Source organism: Neomonachus schauinslandi, chromosome 13 (genome assembly GCF_002201575.2).
Source record: "Neomonachus schauinslandi chromosome 13, ASM220157v2, whole genome shotgun sequence".
NCBI lineage: Eukaryota > Metazoa > Chordata > Mammalia > Carnivora > Phocidae > Neomonachus > Neomonachus schauinslandi.
In genome coordinates, this window is record NC_058415.1 from 344,908 (window position 1) to 352,384 (window position 7,477).

General features: G+C 48.3%; 1 protein-coding gene and 1 non-coding gene across 2 annotated transcripts in view; both read right to left on the bottom strand.

Moving 5' to 3' along the window:
- Nucleotides 1-4,780, bottom strand: part of IARS1 (isoleucyl-tRNA synthetase 1) — a 68,814-nt gene extending 64,034 nt beyond the window's left edge. Inside the window, exon 1 of the mRNA XM_021694327.2 lies at nucleotides 4,728-4,780. The gene's annotated coding sequence lies outside the window, so the exon portion shown is untranslated. The remainder of the gene's footprint in view (nucleotides 1-4,727) is intronic.
- On the bottom strand, nucleotides 2,054-2,185 carry LOC123326581. The gene has a single exon (XR_006541197.1). It is a non-coding gene; the product is annotated as a small nucleolar RNA SNORA84 (small nucleolar RNA).
- Nucleotides 4,781-7,477: the final 2,697 nt, after the last annotated feature.

Consider the following 7,477-nt stretch of genomic DNA (forward strand, 5'->3'; position numbering starts at 1 on the left):
TGATGTGGGACTCAATCCCAGGACCCCAAGATCACAACTGAGCTAAAGGCAGATGCTTAACTGACTGAGCCACCCAGGTGCCCCAGTACTTTTTGATTATTGTAAAACTTGTTCCCAAATCACATTCTTCACTTATTTCTTACCTACAATACAACATTTAGTAGTTGTAGACAATATACTTGTAAGAGGAGACAAAATCTTGGAAATTTATGTAAGGATACCAAAAATTCATTAATAACCTGAAAAAAGTAAATCTCAAAGTAGGTAAGAATTCTTACCTACACTCACAGGATAGAAAGCACTTCTGTCGAGATAACCTCATTTCTGTGAGGAAAACAGGTAAAACCTAAAAAAATTTAAAGCTAAAAAGATGAGACTCTTACATTCAAATAATTCCTAGCTCATTCCAATTTTCTATTTTATCCCTTTTATTGCTTACTCATGATATTTGTATCGGACAAGCTGTATACATCCTGGATTTAGTCCCTAGTGAAAGAAGTCTTAAAGTGGCTTTTTTAAGAGTTTTGCTAATAACCCCTGCAGAAACACCTGATCAATCTGGGGCTTAACTATCTAGTGAGCATCCTCCAACCCATTCCTCCTTAAAGCCTATATATTCTTACTTAATAATTCTAATAAGGTTGGTGACCAGGTTTCAAAGCCAACATTAGATTAAAAGGGGACAAGAGGGACGCCTGGGTGGCTCAGTCGTTAAGCGTCTGCCCTCAGCTCAGGTCATGATCCCGGGGTCCTGGGATTGAGCCCCGTGTTGGGCTCCCTGCTCAGCGGGAAGCCTGCTTCTCCCTCTCGCACTCCCCCTGCTTGTGTTCCCTCTCTTGCTGTCTCTGTCAAATAAATAAAATAAAATCTTTAAAAAAAAGAAAATAAAAAATAAAAAGGGACAAGACTGCTAATAATGAGAAAACAACAGAAAAGATAGAGAATCTTAAGAACTCAAGAACTTGGGGTGCCTGGGTGGCTCAGTCGGTTGAACGTCTGCCTTCAGCTCAGGTCATGATTCCAGGGTCCTGGGATCGAGCCCCATGTTGGGGTCCTTCCTCAGCAGGGAGCCTGCTTCTCCCTCTCCCTCTGCGGCTCCCCCTGTTTGTGCTCTTTCTCTCTGTCAAATAAATAAATAAAATCTTTAAAAAAACAAAACCTCAAGAACTTTAACAGTACAGGTAACTGACTCTAGGAGCAAAGAGACCTACGTACCTCAGCCAATTCTGGAAGCATCAAAACCTAAGCATGGTCATTGACCCATGCCATCCAAAACACAAATTTTTAAAAAAATACATATATATTTTTTAAATTTAAAATTTTTTTTTTTTAACCAGCAGTGTGTCTCCTTTTCTTTCATTTATTTTTGAGATGTGAGGCTGTCTTTGGGTTTTATATATACGGAAAAAAATAAGAAAAGAACAGGTGGGCCATTTAATGAATCCAAGTATCCATTTCTGACTAGGTGTGTCATTAAATGGTATTAAACAGAATGGCATTGAATGGCATTTTGGATCTTTGGATCTTGTTACAATGCCTGGCCTTTCATGGATGGTAAGGGTATGAGTCTGCACTTAATGATTTATTAGGGGTCCTGCTGGTTCAGTGAGCACCTTATTAGAGGCCAACTGAAACTGAAGGGGCTACCACTGAAGATTAACAGATCTTTGGATATCAACACATTTCTTTCTGTCACTTCTAATTCTCCTCGAGGCCAGTTCTAGAATTGCCAGCATCTGTGGGAGCTGACAACAGTAGACTCGCCAGGCCCACCTTGGACTGGAGTCAGAACCTGCATTTTAACAAGATCCCAGGGGATTAACATGCACATCAAAGTTTTTAAGTCACTACTCTTGAACTGTTCTAATCATTATTCAGGAATATCTATCTGAAAAATTTTTTTTTTTTTTTTTTGAGAAAATGAGATTTAAGCTTTTGGTGAAAATGGCTCATAAGTTTTATAAAACTTTCTAGGGAGCTTCTATTCCCCAAAGATTAAGAATCAGTGCATTATTATGCCAAACAAAGACTCAACCTAAAGGCACAGGAGGAGCCATGTACCAGTGACCGGGCTATGGCGGCTGCTGAGGAGAAACAGCCCCCATGCATAAATCACAGGATTGCTCTGGCCCTTCATATCCACTGGAGAGCTGTACCTGCAAACAGCATCCAGTAACCACAGGGCATGGGGTGTGGGGAGTAGGAGGAGGAGGGAGATTAATCACCAGGCCATGCTAGGAAGCAATCTCTGCTTCCTCCCTCTTACCATAAGAGCAAGTCACAGTTCTAACGACTTACACTATGTGTATTACCATTTTTAAGAGACTTAAAACATGTTTAAGTAATTTTGTATTTGAATTTAGAAGGATAGCCACCAAACTTAACTATGTCTACCATGGCGGGCGGGGGAGGGGCATGAAAGAACAAATCTTTATTACTTCATACCACTTTTTTGGTATGTATTAACTTTATCACAAAAACTTTTAAAATAAAGAGAAAAATAAATACTGTATATCCGACATACCACCTTCCTAAGGAGAAGCTCTGAAAGTATCACTTTTGTATTAAAAAAAAAAACATTCAATGACTCATCTCTCCCAACAATATTCTGTACAGACTTTTCAATAGGGCACTCAAGGTCATCATGACCTTCCCCCAAATTACTACTTTTCCTCCTGACCTTTACTCTTACGAAACTCAAGCACCAGGGGCGCCTGGGTGGCTCAGTCGTTAAGCGTCTGCCTTCAGCTCAGGTCATGATCCCGGGGTCCTGGGATCGAGCCCTGCATCGAGCCCTGCATCGGGCTCCCTGCTCCACGGGAAGCCTGCTTCTCCCTCTCCCACTCCCCCTGCTTGTGTTCCCTCTCTCGCTGTGTCTCTCTGTCAAATAAATTAATAAAATCTTAAAAAACAAAACAAAACAAAACACTCAACCACCAGGTACATCACACCGAGAAACAAAACCATTTTCCTGATCTACTGCTTTCCTGCATCTGGACCCCTCCCCACATACTCTAGCACTACCTAGCTTAAATAATGCACTCTCCTCCCTGAGGCTTTTATCAATCCCCTTTTTCGGAACTAATATCCCCCTCCCTGAGTCTGTTCCTCTCCTACACCTTGTGGTTTACTTCACACACTCTCCAATTCAACTGTAAATCCACTGCCTGCAGGAGCATTCTTACTGTCTATCCTCTCCAGTGTGTGCTGACACACGGTGAGGGCTCAGAAACAATAGTCTGAAGGATTCCCTTGGCCAGCATCCTTAGTTTCCATCAGCGAAACTCCTCCCACCTGCCTTTTCAATCTATCCCACTCCATGGGATCCTCCTGGCACAAGACAATGGCTAAGAGGACTGGCTTTGGAATTTCCCTTTTTTTTTTAAATTTATTTATTTGAGAGAGACAGAGTGCGTGTGGGGTGAAGGTCAGAAGGGCAGGGAGATGGGAGAGAGTCTCAAGCAGACTCCACTTAAGCCCAGAGCCTGACCTGCCACTCGATCTCACGACCCTGAGATCATGACCTGGACTGAAATCAAGAGTCTGACACTCAACCGACTGAGCCACCCAGGCGCCCCTACTGATACTTGCGTTTTAAAAGTTCACGATAGGGCGCCTGGGTGGCTCAGTTGGTTAAGCGACTGCCTTCGGCTCAGGTCATGATCCTGGAGTCCCGGGATCGAGTCCCGCATCGGGCTCCCTGCTCAGCGGGGAGTCTGCTTCTCCCTCTGACCCTCCCCCCTCTCATGCTCTCTCTATCTCATTCTCTCTCTCAAATAAATAAATAAAATCTTTAAAAAAAATAAAAAATAAAAATAAATAAATAAAAGTTCACGATACTACCAGAAATCCCCTAAATCAATTACTTTGCTTCTAGTTTCATCCTGATCTTTCTGCAAAACCTGAATGCTAAAAATAAGCCCCACCTTCTAATAAAAAAACCCTTCTTCTCTTCTGGACTCATTCCCAACACCCTTTCATTCAAAGGCAAACCAAAAACTCCTAAGGCTGGAGGCTGTCATCTCCCACCTGCGCCGTACACACCCTAAAGCTGCCACAAGGCCCCCTCTCCTGAAGCAACACACCCTTCCACATCCTGCCGTACTTACGAGGGTCCTCCTGACTCACCCCCTCTTCCAAGCCCTACTCAGCCTCAAGGCCCCGAGCCCAGGGCAGTCCTGAGAAGCCTGCTTTCTCCCCGCTACAAACCCCACAGGAAGTGTCCTCCTGCTCCCGGCTGCCGACGCAGGCACCTGGCACACTGCGTATTCGGCCGGGATGCTGTGCTCACTCCGCTCCAAACTCAGGCACTTGGCGACAAACCCTCCCTCCCGTGGGCTAGGACTAGATTTGTTCAAGGAACGCCCGATCCTCAAGTCACTTCCCCACCTTCTGAACTTCTCCAGCAAACTACCGCACCAACTTCTCGCAATCACCCAATGGGGCCAGCAGGCAGAGCGGGGGTACCGGGGGCGAACCCGCGGGCAGGACGGGGGGCAGGGTGACCTGGGGCGCCCGTGCGGGCTGTGGGGGCGAGGGGGCTTTGCCTGACGAGACCCGCGGGCAGGGCCGGGTGGCCTGGGGCGATCCCGCGGGCAGGGCGGGGGCTACCTGGGGAGAACCCGCGGGGTAATCTGCGGCGACCCTGCAGGCAGGGCGGGGGTACCGGAGGGGCCCACGGGTAAGGCGAAGGTACAACAGGGGCCCACGGGCAGGGCGGGGACTACCTGGGGCGACCCCGCGGGCAGGTCCGGGGGTACCTGAAAGGCCCCCGTGCGGGCGCGCCACGAAAGAGCCTCCTCCACGCCGCCGCCGGGTGTCCAGAGGTGATGCAACGCTCTGACAGCGCAGGGTAGAGAGGAAAAGGCAGGTCCACGCCGGCCAATCAGCGTGCGCCGCCGCCCACCCATCAACAAGCCGGACGCCGATTGGTCGCGCGGGCTCCGGCCCCGCCTACCCTGACGGGCAAGGCGGTGCGCGCCCTCTCAGAACGCCTTCCTGGGGTGGCGGCGGGGGCTCGGTGCCCTCCGGGCCGTAGACTGTGGGTCGCGGGCGATGGCTGCTATTGTGTCCGCTGACTGCGCGTTTTACGCGGGTGTGCTCGTGCGTGTCACCTGGCTGCGCACAGCACACGTGCATTTCCCTACGCGCAAATGGGGCGATTGCACCGTGCGGCCCCGACCTGAGTGACCGTAGCAAGGTTCAGGGTCGCGGAGACCTGCGGCGGGGCACCGCGGGGTTGGTGAAGCCGCAAGGCCCTGGGGCTGAGACCGATGCGCGGACTGGGCCGGAGGTGCGCGCCAGTCCCCCCGAGCCGCCCGCCCGCGGAGCCCGTCCTCAGGGAAGGGCGGCGGCGCTGGAGGTCGGTGGGCCCCGCAGCCCCTCCGGAGCTCCCCTGCATCCTCCTGCACAAGCTTTGGTCAAGGGCCACGTGCAGACACGTAACAGAACGGAAGAGAACGAAATGCCTGCTGACCAAATTTAGTTATCACTGTTTAACATTTCCTGTGATGAAAGCAAAGTTTATTTGCTTTTTTATCCATCTGCTCGCTTACAGTTTATTATCTCTGCTGTGGGTCTGCCTGGCACCTTCCGGATCCGCTGGTTAAAAACCAAAGGGAAGGGCGCCTGGGTGGCTCAGTTGGTTAAGCGACTGCCTTCGGCTCAGGTCATGATCCCGGAGTCCCGGGATCGAGTCCCGCATCGGGCTCCCTGCTCGGCGGGGAGTCTGCTTCTCCCTCTGACCCGCCTCCCTCTCATGCTCTCTGTCTCTCATTCTCTCTGTCTCAGATAAATAAATAAAATCTAAAAAAAAAAAAAAAAAGACCAAAGGGAAGTTGGAGCCACGCAAAGGGCAGCGGACCTCGGGCTTTGGCACCAGAGACTGAAGGAAAGTTTAGGCCTTCAAAGTGCAGAGTAACTGTGTAGCAGCTTACTGCATCCGTTAGAGGGACAGAAAATTACGAGAGTCTGTAGAAGGCACAGCACGTTTAAGAACACTGAGAGTTTGTGCAAGCATTCATTCAACAGTCACTTACACTCCAGGATGAGAGTCAGGGGGTCTCACTACCTTGATGAAATGAGAAACTCTAGGTAGGGACATTTATTTACTAGAGGTGTTTCTTCCGTTTACTAACTAGAAGTACTCCACTTTGTGCAGTTCATTTTTACCATCTGTCCAGACAGCCAGATTAGAGCAGGATAGAAGGCTCCCAGATAGATGTGTCCAGGAAAAAAGGTGGGGACAACAGGTCTGATCATTTAAAACATTGAGAAACACTTTATGGTACTGAGAAACATTTTATGGTACTGTTGAAAGATATAAATCCATAAAGAGGTTGAGCAAGTGGAAAAAAAGATTCTAGAAAAAAAGTTATATGTCAAAATCCACAACTTGGATCAGAGTTGACTCCTCACTTGTTAGAGTAGGAGACAAAAGGTAATGTCTAAAACTGAAAAACCAAGAAGACGCCTCGGTGGCACCGTTGGTTAAGTGACTGACTTGGTTTCAGCTCTGGTCTTGATCTCTGGTAATGAATTAGAGCCCTGCATCCAGCTCTGTGCTCAGCGTACAGTCTGCTTCAGATTCTCTCTCTCCACCCTCCCCCACTCGTGCTTGCACAAGGGCACGCACTCTCTAATAAATCTTAAAAAAAAAGAAAAGCCAAGAAATCACAGCATAAGCATGTCAGGTAATGGAGAGAAGCATCAGAGAACACAAATAAAATTGCTGAAGATGGTTGTATCTGGGGGGCAGGAATTAGGGGTGGGCAAGGATACTTGACGTCACTTGTCTGTTTTGAAGATGGCGGGTGTGACAGATTTAAATATGGCCAAATTCCTTGACACTTCTCCCACTGAGAGGCGATGGTCTGTGTCCCCTTCTCTTCGGTTCTGGCTGGGCTCTGTCTGTTGTGACTCGTAGAACATAGTGAAAAGAGACTGGCAGCTTCTGCTTCTGACACCTAGTCGCCATGCTGGGAAGAAACGCAGGGACAGGCACTGAGTGAGCGAGCCATCTCAGAAGTGGATCCTCCAGCCCCAGTTGAGCCATTTCGGTGACACTACAGGGAGGAGGAATGAGGGGTGCCAACGGAGTCCTGACCAAATTGCTTATTTGTGAGCAAAATTATTTTACTGGGCTGGCCTGTTATGCGGCAGTAGGAATGTATAAATGTAATCTGCATCAAGAGATGGTGGAACATTTGGATTATTTATCCTGCTGAGTGGTGGTTTTTCTGTTTTCCATCAAGTCTTGGAAACAGGAATCCCAAAAGACTCTTCAGCTGCTTACTTCTTTGGACTTGTTTATTTCAAAACAACCCTCAGTTTGTTCCCTGTATTTAAGAGTCTCTTAGGGTTGGCCTCCCTTTGTCTTTATCTTATTTAGTTGTTGGAGGGGAGGTCGGGGGATGGGGTAACTGGGTGATGGGCATGAAGAAGGGCACTGGATGTAATGAGCACTGGGTGTTAGATG